The 13,688-nt window shown below is 35.9% G+C and overlaps 1 protein-coding gene across 2 annotated transcripts in view; it reads right to left on the bottom strand.

The window, feature by feature from the left end:
* The window catches only part of LOC123677373 (protein Wnt-1), a 157,929-nt gene that overhangs the window by 92,891 nt on the left and 51,350 nt on the right, over positions 1 to 13,688 (bottom strand). The window lies entirely within an intron of this gene.

Here is a 13,688-nt window from a genome sequence, read left to right on the forward strand (position 1 = left end):
AGGTCAAGTTCAAGTCAAGTAGTAGTTTTTCAATCTCAAGTCAAGCCAAATATTTATTTAACCAATACTTGAATCATATCAAGCTACTTGATATTTAGCAATTTTCTTGTGTAGTGTAACATCAATCAAAAATGATGAAATGAGAAGGAACCTTGCAAAAAACACTTTTATTTATTATACTCATTGTATAAAAGAACCAAAAATATCAACTTTTTTGAAATAGAAACATAAATTGAATCACTATAAATCATACCGAAATATAAAATAATAAAAAATTAAAGTTTCTTAATATTGAGGAACCTCTAGGCTTTGTTTGATTTCATAATTTTCTGTCCAGGATCTAAGACACATGAGGCATCTAATAAATTTGTCGGCAAACATGTTGCGGCTGTTTATAACTGTAAGACAGCTCTGGAAAATTGTCTTTCATCAGGAGCTGAAGATGCTGGCGCTGATGAAAAATCCTTGGTCATTTTGGCCAATTTCGAAAGATATTTCTGAAACTACCAAAATCTACCAATAGATTTCATAGAAATGTGAGAAAACTACTAATGAAGCCACACTAGCAAATGCTTTAGTCTCTCGGCGCTCGAGGAATCCCCTTATTTAGTCTAAACGCGCACGAGATTGCAGAAATATATGCCGTGCGACGCGTGCATATCAAGCCCAAGTAAAATCAAGTAGCTTGATAACAAGTCAAGCAATAAATATCTGAAATCAATTCAGTTCAAGCTCAAGTATGTAATTTTGCAGTCACGTAGTTAGTTAAAATGTCAAACTACTTGGCGTGATGAATCCCTAGCTATAGAAAAATGGTTTTAAATGTGTATTCTTGAAGCTGCATCTATTGGGATATATTTGTTTTTTAGTAGGTGTATCTTTATGAATTTCCCAATATACAAACTAAAATAGAAGCAATTAGTTTTTCAATTCCGTTTAAAATCCGATAATCGTACCAAAATACTATTTTTGGTCTAAGTCGTCTGCTGCTTTTCAAGGAAACTATAAAATATTGTCGAAGAGATCCCGTTTTAGAAATATTTTCTACTGAATATGCCGGAATAAATTGAAGTGAGGTAAGAAGTGCAAATTTAACATTTTTATCAAGATGAATCGACCGAATAAAATAAAACGATTGAAATTCGTTCCTGAGAAATTCATCAAAAACACACAATGAATAAGTTCCCCTCTGGGTGCAATAAAAATTCAATTCGCTCTCAAACATAATTAGAAAGATTCATAGAAGTCGATTAAGAAACACTGTTGGAGCAAGCAGTACTAAATTCATCAGACAAGCAACTGACACTTGCGGTTAAGCAGATATAATTAATTTATATTCAGAAAGGCAATTCGTGTGTGTTCCACTGTTTCATCTAACGCTATTTTATGATTGGATTTAACAACCCATTTCTTAATATTTCTGTTAACGTACGTGACAGCCGATTTTTCATGGTGGCTGTGGAATTTGTCCACCGACTCTCAAACTGCTCAGCATAAAATTAGGAGAAGATATGTAGACGACTATTCATGGTTTAGAGATTATCTGAAGAGCAGATTCGAGGTTATTTATACAACTTAAAATGGAAAAATACAAGAAGAATAAACTCATTTTGGTTTTTTATTTTCGAGAATGAACCTTTGGAATAGTTGAAAGAAAAGAATTAACCACGTGAAATTTTCATAGTTTAATTTCTGCAATGTATATTAGGCCAATTGAAAAGTCCCCGGTCTGATGCACAGATGGCGGTGCTAGTATTAAACCCATATGATTTTTAGTTAGTACCAACCTCCAAACGATACGTGTCAAAGTTTGACAGCAATCCGATCATTGGTTTATGAAATATTGTGTTGTGAGTGTAGCTACTTTTGTTATTTGAAAATGTTGGGAAAAAAAGAATTTCGTGTCCTGATAAAATATTGCTTTTTGAAGGGAAAAATACAGTTGAAGCTAAATCTTAGCTAGATGAAGAGTTTGCGGGATCTGCACCAGAAAAATCAACCATCATTGATTGGTATACTAAGTTTTAACGTGGTGAATAAGCACCGAAGACGGCGAACGCAGTGGACGCCCAAAAGAGGCTGTCACCGGCAAAAAAATCAAAAAAGTTCACAAAAAAATTTTGATTATCCTAAAGTGAAGTTGATTGAGATAGCAGACATTGTGAAGAAATCATCTGAACGTGTACATCACATCATTCACGAATATTTGTACATGAGAAAGCTGTGTGCAAAATGGGTGCCGCGCGAGTTCACAATCGATCAAAAGCAACAATGTGTTAATGATACTGAGCAGTGTTTGAAGCTGTTTGAAAGCAATGAACGTGAGTTTTTGCGTCGATATGTGACAATGGATGAAACATGACTCCATCATTTCACTCCGGAGTCCAATCGACAGTCAGCTGAGTGGACTGCACACGATGAACCGAATCCAAAGCGAGGAAAAACTCAACAGTCAGCTGGCAAGGTTATGGCATCAGTATTCAGGAATGCGCAAGGTAGAATATTCATTGATTACCTCCAAAAGGGCCAGACCACCAACAGCGATTATTATATAGCATTATTGGATTGTTTAAAGGATGAAATCATTAGCGAACGACCCCATTCGAAGGAAAATAGTGCTGTTTCATCAAAACAATGCGCCGTGTCACAAATCAATGGAAACAATGGCAAAATTGCATGAATTGGGCTTCGAATTGCTTCTGCATCCACCGTATTCGCCAGATCTGATCTGGCATCCAGCGACTTTTTCCTGTTCTCAGACCTCAAAAGAATGCTCGCTGGAAAGAAATTTAGCGCCAATGAAGAAGTAATCGCCGAAACTGAGTCCTATTTTGAAGCGAAAGACAAATCGTACTACAAAAATGGTATCGAAAAGTTGGAAGATCGCTATAATCGGTGTATCGCCCTCGAAGGCAACTATATTGAATTATAAAATCGAATTTTGCCAAAAAAATATGTTTTAATATGGTAGACCGAAGACTTTTCAATTGGCCTGTTACCGTTATTATTGCGCGTCTATTTTTTAACACACTGAGTAAAACTTCTACTTCTACTTCTACTTTTAACTGACTCGCAATTCTCATTTTAGTTTCAAAAATTTAAAAAAAATTTCAACATTCATCTCCCCTTTTTTCACAAAAATAATCAGCCCCTCTCCGATCTATTTCCTACAAGATATCACCTCCCAGATAAAATACCAATCATACCAGACGCCTGCCGTTCAAAAAATCCAGATGCCTTGCCAGACTGATTCCCTTTGTTAATCAATAACTGTTTTCAATGCAAGGGCCTCGGATGTGAGCATTCCCTTCAATATTTCAACCCTCTTCATCTGTGCTGTCAGATCATTGGAATTGTTTTACATTGTTGTTGATTATTAAATTAGACCAGGCCGAGATCGCCACACAGAGCGGTGTGTCCAATCGGGAATGCAGGAGTGTATAAAGATGTTGCCACGATTTACATGCTGATGGGCTGATTCTATACCATGGACAGTGACGTATCAGTGAGAAGATATGGGTAGCTTCGTTATTAAGGACTTGAAATTCTTCAGGTAATTTTATCGATGATTTGTTGGAATGCAATGAATTAGAGAAAATAATGTATAATACTCGTACAGAAGGCTCATTCTACCACTCGTTCATTCCAAAACTCGCCACTTCGTGGCTCGTTTTTGAATTTTGAACTCGTGGAAGAATATCAATGCCTTCTGCACTTGTATTATAAAAAACTATTCCAAACTTGGCCAAAATGGCAAAGGATTTTTTATCAACGCCAGCATCTTCAGCTCCTTTCGAAAGACAATAAGAAACTTTATTTTTTTATAACTTTTCATTTTGTTATGATTCATAGTGATTTAATTTATGTTTCTATTCCAAAAAGTTTATATTTTCGATTCTTTTATACAATAAGTTTGAAAATAAATTGTTTTTTTTAAGGTTCCTTCTGATTTCATCATTTTGTTATGGATGTGACACAACACAATAAAACTGCTAAAAATCAAATAGCTTGATATGATTCAAGTACTTGATAAATAAATACTTGACTTGTATATTATTAATAGAAAAGCAATATTTCATCTAGATAGGATCTGATGTCACCAAGTTTTTTTTTCGACGTTCTTCTTGAATTTTCTCTAGTTCTAAAGACGTGATCACTGATCAACATAAAATTTCACATCAATCTTGAAGCTGTTAGTATTTAAATAAGAAATTTCATTACCACCGAATGGGTAGTTTTGAAATTACCTATGAGTAAAACAAAATTTTGGATAATGAATTTCTCGACATGTACTCTATGTAACTTATGGTATAAAGCAACGTAATTCCTTGATATGGCTTCATCCTGCTTTTTTTCCTTTGTAAAACTCAAAATAACACATTGAGACAACAGAAGAATAGAAATCACACCCACCTATGCATTAAGAGGGGTTAACACCACGTGGTATTCGCGTGATCTGCCAGTTTAACTACTCCTTTTTCTTCAGCCTTTTTGAGATCCCACCACTTTTCAGGATGAGTGAAGCAATTTTGAATATCCCTCCTCCATGAGTCAATTCTAGTTACGCCACTGCCCCTCTAAGTGTAAAAAATATACCTTCGAGCAAATTCTTATGAAAGATAATCAAAACAGAAATACTTCGTCAAAGTAGGTATAGATGTGAACTCAAGAGCTCCATATAAAAGGGGTTTTTTTTAGAGCTATAGAACTTAAAATTGCAATAAAACAACGATGGATTATTCGATTGACATGAATTTTATTCATCCGCAAGATAATCTTGTGGCATTACATTTTAAATATGATTTCTGGCATATGACCGCCACGGCTGGCTCGGATGTAGTCCGATCTGGACGTCCAATTTTCAATGACTGTTTCCAACATTTGTGGCCGTATATCGGAAATAACACGGCGAATGTTGTCTTCCAAAAGGTCAAGGGTTTGTGGCTTATCCGCATAGACCAATGACTTTACATAGCCCCACAGAAAGTAGTCTAGCGGTGTTAAATCACAAGATCATGGAGGCCAATTCACAGGTCCAAAACGTGAAATTAGGCGGTCACCAAACGTGTCTTTCAAAAAATCGATTGTGGCACGAGCTGTGTGACATGTTGCGCCATGTTGTTGGAACCACAGCTCCTGGACATCATCGTTGTTCAATTCAGGAATGAAAAAATTAGTAATCATGGCTCTATACCGATCACTATAACGTTCTGGCCATCATCGTTCTTGAAGAAGTACGGACCAATGATTCCACCAGCCCATAAAGCGCACCAAACAGTCAGTTTTTCTGGATGTAACGGTGTTTCGACATACACTTGAGGATTAGCTTCACTCCAAATGCGGCGGTTTTGTTTGTTGACGTAGCCATTCAACCAGAAGTGCGCTTCATCGCTAAACAAAATAAAATGGACGTAGTGCGCGATACGTATTCCGCACAGAACCATTATTTCCGAAATTAAATTGCACTATTTTCAAGGGTTCTTCAGGCGTGAGTCTATTCATGATGAATTGCCAAACCAAACTGAGAATAAATCACTTGACAGCTGTTAAATTGATTGCCATCTTGAACAGTAATGCCAACTCAAAGTTATATACCTCGAAAAAAAACACCCGTAATATCAATTTTTCAAAAAAATAAAAATTATATCCTAGTTGATCCTTCCAATTCATTCAAATCCTTGCACCATAGATTGATCACTTCCCACCTCCAAACGTTCACAGACAATTGCTTACACCGCTGTTTTCTGCCTCTTAAACTCAATTAGGTTAGCTGAATGGGCCCAGGGAGTGTCAAAAAGGGCCCCCAAGAACCGTGTAAAGTAGTTCTGGACCGTGCCAGGTGGGGGCGCGTCCTGTACGGACCACACGCATCTTTACGCCAACACATTAATAAAGTTGTGCCGTTATTAATACTTATATAGTTCTTCATACTTCCATCCTGCGGCTACAGTCGCTCAGATCGGTAAAAGAAATGATGTCAGTTCGAAATGCTGAAGGAAGAAGTTTGGGCCGAGGTGAGTGCGGTTACGAAGACGTCTTGTGGTATTTTTGATACTTGAGAGAAATGGATTTTGGCAAAAATAATAATTACGTTTAAAATTTATGATGTTCTCTGGAAAAAAAAATTTGGGATAATTCGATAAAAGTCTTAAACTTGAATTTCGTATTTCTTTTATACTATTGATGATAATAAACCAAAAATTGAATAATTATCATCCCCAAACTGATCATTAAGCTTCCTTGCCTTAGTCATCCAAATTTATTTCATTCCTTTCAAAGTAGGGTCCCCTCAAAATAATATACATGAAAAATTGTTGCAATCTGATATTGAACTTACCTTCTGTATGTTCTATCAACAACAAAAAATCGGTCGAAGCTATATCAAGCGATTGGGGCGGTTATTACATAGAATTCGTTGAAATTTTTAGAAAATTACGTCAAAATTTGAAATTTTCTAGTTTCTTTGTGTGTTAGTTACATGTGTATTTTGTATTATTGAACATAACTTATAGTTTCAGTTATGACAACTGTGTTCACTAAGAAATCACGGCTTGGCTTGATTTTCAAGCTACTTGGCTTAAGCTTGACTTAATTTAGTAATAAGTAGTAATTTTTCAATCTCAGTATTTATTCATCAAGTACTTGAATCATATCAAGCTACTTGATTTTCAGCAATTTTATTGTGTAGTGTCACATCAATAAAAAATGACGAAATGAGAAAGAACCTTGCAAAAAACACATTTATTCACCAAACTTAGTATATAAAAGAAACGAAAATATCAACTTGTTTGAAATAGAAACATAAATTAAATCACAAATGAATCAACAAAATGAAAAATAATAAAAAAATAAAGTTTCTTAATATTGGGAAACCTCCAGGTTTTGTTTGATTTCATAATCTTCCATCAAGGATCTAAGACACATGAGGCATCTTATAGATTTGTCGCCTAACCTATTGCCGGTTTTTGTATCTGTAAGAGCAGCTCTGGAAAATTGTCTTTCAACAGGAGCTGAAGATGCTGACGTTGATAAAAAATCCTTCACCATTTTGGCCAAGTTTGGAAAGATATTTCCGAAACTACCAAAATCTACCAAAAGATTTCATAGAAATGTGAGAAAACTACCAATAAAGTCACACTGGCGAATGCTTCAGTCTCTCGGCGTTCGAGGAATCCCCTTATTTAGTCTAAGCGCGCACGAGATTACAGAAATATATTCCGTTTGAGGCGTGCATATCAAGCTCAAGTAATATCAAGTAGCTTGATATCAAATCAATCCATAAATATCTAAAATCAAGTCAAGTCAAGCTATGTATGTAATTTTTCAAGTAGTTGGTTAAAATGTCAAGCTACTTGGCTTGATGCAACCCTAGTTCTCACCCTCACTCCATGTTGCGTAGATTCCTGCTACTCTTAGACATGGCCGCCGCAAGGAGCGGCAAACCGGACATTTTGCCGGGGCGCCAAATTTTAGGGGCGCAGTAATAAAAGAAGACATACTTTTTTACACAAAAATGTTTTCTTAGTGAAAATACCACTTTTTGTAGTAAAATAATGAAATAACCAAATATATTTTTTTTATCGAATAGTCGCTCTCAACTATATTCATGAAAATACAAATGGGTACCTTTCAGAACTATATCGTCTTTTTTTTTTAAAAAAGGTGATTTTAGTAAAAAAATACGATTTCATATGAAATTGAAATGGTATCTAAGAGAAATAACAAACGATCCTTCAATGACAATTCGGATAAATCAAGCAAAGCAGGGCGGCAAAATTTTAATTTGCCGGAACGCCAAAATGTCTGGCGGCGGCGGATAAATTTAATTTCGAAATGAATTATTGCCAATTTTAAAGGATGATGTTCAAAAATAATTTTTTAAAATCTCTTCTAAAATCATCTTTTTATATTAATTTTCTTTTTTCTTCCAGCCCATGTTGCTATTTGAATATTGTCAATAGTGAACCGAAGCAGCAGCAAAAAATCAGATCTCATTAAAGTCCAAATTTTCATCCAGCTTGTTGAGACTGCCCGCAAACTGAGTGACTGCTGAGGAAACAGCGTTTTCAAGGCTGATTTGTCTGGTCAACTGTTAGCCGAGGCATAGTCGACTTTTCCTGACATTGATTAATATTTGGGCTGGCCAGTTTCGCTCCTGCCTACCACAGCACAATAGCGTCAAAACAAAGCTTTTTTCGTTACCTGGCCGGTCGCACATCCACAGAATTATAAGCTAAAAATTATTATTTATTTACCATCGACGGATTTTATTAAGTTGTATTTCAAAATGTGACTTTAATGGACCTAACCATATTGGCGAAAAACTGCTGAAGTGGTTTCAAGACTGAGGTAATAGGGCAGCCATTTGGGTTTGTGTTTTGAAACACAATAGTCGTAAAAGATGAGACCTGTCCATACTGTACTCCAGAGAATGTCAGTTCACCAATAGACGACCTCCTGACATTTTATCCCCAAAACATATGTCATGAAATTTGGGGATAGCTCGGCCATTTTGTGGTTTTGAATGACAAACGATATATGGTTGGAATAATAAGGTTTGTGCCGATTATATTATTTTCAGATGATAGATAATTAACTTTTTCATCAGGCAAATGTTCTGTTCATGTAACATATACAGGGTGTTCCTAAATTGGAGGTACTAACGAAAATGAGAGATTCCTCGGATCGTTTCAAGAAAAATGTCCTATAAACATCGGGTAGCAAACTCTGTGGCTTTCTTTTCGAGATATAGGGTGTTGAAGTTCGATTTCTATCAATTATTTTTCTTGTAGCACCTCCCCTTCACAATATATTCAACTTATATATTCCATTTTGAAGTTTTCGATATGTGATATGCATGATAATTTTGAATGAAAATCTACAGGGTGATATTTTCTCTGGAACAGTGGCCGCTTCTTTCCTCCAGAACTTGGGCCAAATACTACACTTTTCAATAATATTTAGTTTTGTTGCATCTGCTGCTGGTTTCGGTACTTATTTACCAATCTGTAGCGAAGATTAATAAAGGTTCGATAAACTGATATAATCATCACTAAAAGTAGGACTATAAAAAACATTGTTGTCTAGATATTAATTGATGATGGACTAACATTCGATGTTATTATTCAACATAGTTGCCATCGAGGGCGATACAGCGATTATAGCGATCTTCAAACTTTTCGATACCATTTTTCTAGTCGCTTCAAAATAGGCCTCAGTTTCGGCGATTACTTCTTCATTGGCGCCAAATTTCTTTCAAGCGAGTATTCTTTCAATATCTGAGAACAGGAAAAAATCGCTGGGGCCAGATCTGGCGAATACGGTGGATGCAGAAGAAATTGGAACCCCAATTCATGCAGTTTTGCCATTGTTTTCATAGATTTGTGACACGGTACCGGCGCATTGTCTCGATGAAACAGCACCTTTTTTTTCTTCAAATGGGGCCTTTTTCAACGATTTCGTCCTTTAAACGATCCAAAAACGCTATATAATAATCGCTGTTGATAGTCTGGTTCTTTTGGAGGTAATCAATGAATAATATACCTTGCGCATCCCAGAAGACGGATGGCATAACCTTGCCAGCTGACTGTTGTGTTTTTGCTCGCTTTGAATTCGGTTCATCATGTGCAGTCCACTCAGCTGACTGTCGATTAGACTCCGGAGTGAAATGATGGAGCAATGTTTCATCCATTGTCACATTGCACTTAAACAGCTTCAAACACTGCTCAGAATCAAAAACACGTTGTTGCTTTTGATCGATTGTGAGCTCGCGAGGCACCCATTTTGCCATTTTGCACACAGCTTTCCCATCTACAATTATTCGTGAATGATATGATGTAGACGTTCAGATGTTATCTTCACAATATCTGCTATCTCGATCAACTTCACTTTACGGTCATTCAAAATTATTTTGTGAACTTTTTAGATTTTTTCATCGGTGACAGCCTCTTTTGGGCGTCCACTGCGTTCGCCGTTTTCAGTGCTTTTTTCACCACGTTTAAGCTTAGCAAACCAATCAATAATGGTTGATTTTTCTGGTGCAGACCACGGAAACATCAAGCCAATATTTTGCTTCAACTGTATTTTTTCCATTCAAAAAGCAATATTTTATCCTCACTCGAAATTCTTTTTTTTCCATCTTTTTCAAATAATAAAAGTAGCTACACTCACAAAGCAATATCTCACAAACTAATGGTCGTACTGCTGTCAAATTTTGACACGTATCGTTTGAAGGTAGGTGCTAATTAAAAATAATATGAATTTAATACTAGCACCGCCATCTGATGTGCATCAGACGGGGGACTTTTCAATTGACCTAATATATTGTCACAATTGGCTTGTTCACTTGTATATCTAGTACACTTGTTGAGATTTCTAAAATTCTGGAATGCGTGTACCGAATTTCGTATATGGAAACAGTAAATAGAAGATTAGAATTATATTCCAACCCTTAAGTCTTGTTCTATAAATTTATAAAAAAAAAACCGAAATCATTAGGACCGTAAAATATAGTATTCAAATTTCCAATCTCACTTTTTATTATATTCAAAACAAAAAATTAAAAAATCCGAAGTATTTCCACTTAATTTTCAACTAATCTCTTGATCTTTCGCGCAAACTTCTCAAAGTCATTGTATAACCTCACTAAAACCTCAAAACGCATTGAATAATAAATACCTGCAGGGCTTCGAAGAAATTCAATTCAAAAAAACACAAATTTTAATAGTTTAACATGTTCGTAATACCCCTCTGTTACAGTAAAACCTAAAGCGGCTTACGGTATCATTTTCCAGCTACTAGTCATTTTGAAAAGAAACCACAACGAAAACAAACCAAAAACATTAACACCGATTATGAGGTTACATTGTCACATTGTCTGTAGTGAAAAGGAAATGGCAAAACGTCTTTAGTCGATCTAAGTAGCCTTTGTCAGCAAGAATGGTCCCCTCTTGTGACAGGGTGGTCGGAGTTTAGCTTCATATCAGCTTATTTTGAGCCCTTCTTTGTGTCGAACTCATCAGTTGCTTAATTAGCGATAATAGAATAGAATACACTCAGTATATTATGGGAGATTAGATAAAGATGACAGGTTATTTAAGGTATCTGTTGTAGGGTGCAGGCATAGGAAGCTAGGAGTGTTTTATTTTTATTTGTCCAATAGGTCTTGACCCGATGATACGGATATTCTCAACGTTTTACGGTTGAAGTTTTGAATTCCTTAAAATCAGGTGCAAGAGGTGATAACTGTGACAATTATCTTTTTAGTGGAGAATTATTCATTCAATTATAATTTGGGGGAATGAAGTGATACGTAAAGATAAAGTACTGGATAGGATTTTCCTTCTCTCCGTTGTTAAGTAGGTAGCAATCTGATTAAGATTATAAGTTTGAGAAAAGTAATTAAGAACTTATGTAATTAACAGTCTGAGTTGAATATCTAAAATATCATACACAATAATGAATTTAGAATTTTTATAGTTTACGTTTTGGAATTATATTGAATACGAAAATCATTCAGTCGTACTGTATCCAGCTCTTCTTGGAAAAAATGAGCTCCCAAGTAAGGCGCTCTCTCATTCATGCGCTAATAGCGCCCTTGAAGACTACAGAACTGTAGACAGGTATACAGGGTCACAGTCGATGGTATCCTGGACTTTTAATGAGAACAGAAGGTATGATTTCAATGAAAATTTGGTTTCTTCTTGGTATCGATCTAAAATATTTTCAGCACAGCGATTCTGCCACTTATATAAAAAGTACTAATAACTTCGATGTTTCAAATAGAACACCTTGTATATTATTTAGGGATTCACGGCTTGGTTTGATATGCAAGATACTTGATTTGAGATTGACTTGAAATTAGGGATTCACGGCTTGACTTGATATTCAAGCTACTTGGTGTGAGCTTGACTTGAGATCACTCAAGTTCAAGTCAAGTAGTAGTATATCAATGTCAAGTCAAGTATTTATTCATTAAGTACTTGACTTGAAGTAAGGGATTCACGGCTTGACTTGATATTCAAGGTACTTTGCTTGAGCTTGACTTGAAATCAACTCAAGTTCAAGTCAAGTATAGGGTGTTTTTTTTTCGAGGTATATAACTTTAACTTTAAGTTGGCATTACTGTTCAAGATGGTGACCGATTTAACAGCTGTCAAGTGATTTATTCTCAGTTTGGTTTGGCAATTCATCATGAATAAACTCACGCCTGAACAACGCTTGCAAATAGTGCAATTTCATTTCGAAAATAATGGTTCTGTGCGGAATACGTATCGCGCACTACGTCCATTTTATTTTGTTTAGCGATGAAGCGCACTTCTGGTTGAATGGCTACCTCAACAAACAAAACTGCTGCATTTGGAGTGAAGCTAATCCTCAAGTGTATGTCGAAACACCGTTACATCCAGAAAAACTCACTTTTTGGTGCGCTTTATGGGCTGGTGGAATCATTGTTCCGTACTTCTTCAAAAACGATGATGGCCAGAACGTTACAGTCAATGGTGATCGGTATAGAGCCATGATTACTACCTTTTTCATTCCTGAATTGAACAACCATGATGTCCAGTGGCTGTGGTTCCAACAAGACGGCGCAACATGTCACACAGCTCGTGCCACAATCGATTTATTGAAAGACACGTTTGGTGACCGCATAATTTCACGTTTTGGACCGTTGAATTGGCCTCCAAGATCTTGTGATTTAATACCGATAGACTACTTTCTGTGGGGCTATGTAAAGTCATTGGTCTATGCGGATAAGCCACAAACCCTTGACCATTTGGAAGACAACATTTGCCGTGTTATTGCCGATATACGGCCACAAATGTTGGAAAAAGTCATCGAAAATTGGACGTCCAGATTGGACTACATCCGAGCCAGCCGTGGCGGTCATTTGCCAAAAATCATATTCAAAATGTAATGCCACAAGATTATCTTGCGGATAAATTAAATTCATGTCAATCGAATAATCCATCGTTGTTTTATTGTAATTTAAAGTTCTATAGCTCTAAAAAAAACACCCTTCAGTTGTTCATCAGTGTCAAGTATTCATTCGTACTTGACTTAACATTGAAAATTATTTTGATATATAAAAGCAGTGGGAAATATAGACAATATCACTCTTTCAATCCAATTCAAATTTTTCTTCAGGAGATCCTTATAACTTTATAAAAGTTATTAATCATCTCAAAGTCTTCATTTCTTTTTGATATCATACTACATCAAAATTAATATTTTTTGTGGAACAAAAAAGTTGAATCATATTATATTGAAACGAAATTCCAACTTCCCCAAACCTCTACACAAGATCTCGATGTATAAAATCTAAAATGACGTCTTGAGCTGTTTCGTCATCGTTCGTGACTGCAGTACTGGATCAACTGGGAAAAAAAGACATAACGTTGGTCATCATGTTTGCCAACTTTACAGTTCAAAGTGACATTCAGTAAACAGAATAAAACACAACTATCCGGAAAGCACATATTTGTGAAGGATACAATATTGACAATGGACTAGTTGGCCATTTTACTCAGTTTACATAAAGATTTCTTGTGTCAATAGGGTGTCAAATATTTACTGTCAGGGCAGCACTACCACAGGTCTGCTTTGGTTTATATACACGGCTGTTTGAAACGAAAGTCAAGATATCGATTGGACAAATTATAAATCATTTCGACGAAACAGACTTTTAC

Source organism: Harmonia axyridis, chromosome 4 (genome assembly GCF_914767665.1).
Source record: "Harmonia axyridis chromosome 4, icHarAxyr1.1, whole genome shotgun sequence".
NCBI classification, from domain to species: Eukaryota; Metazoa; Arthropoda; class Insecta; order Coleoptera; family Coccinellidae; genus Harmonia; species Harmonia axyridis.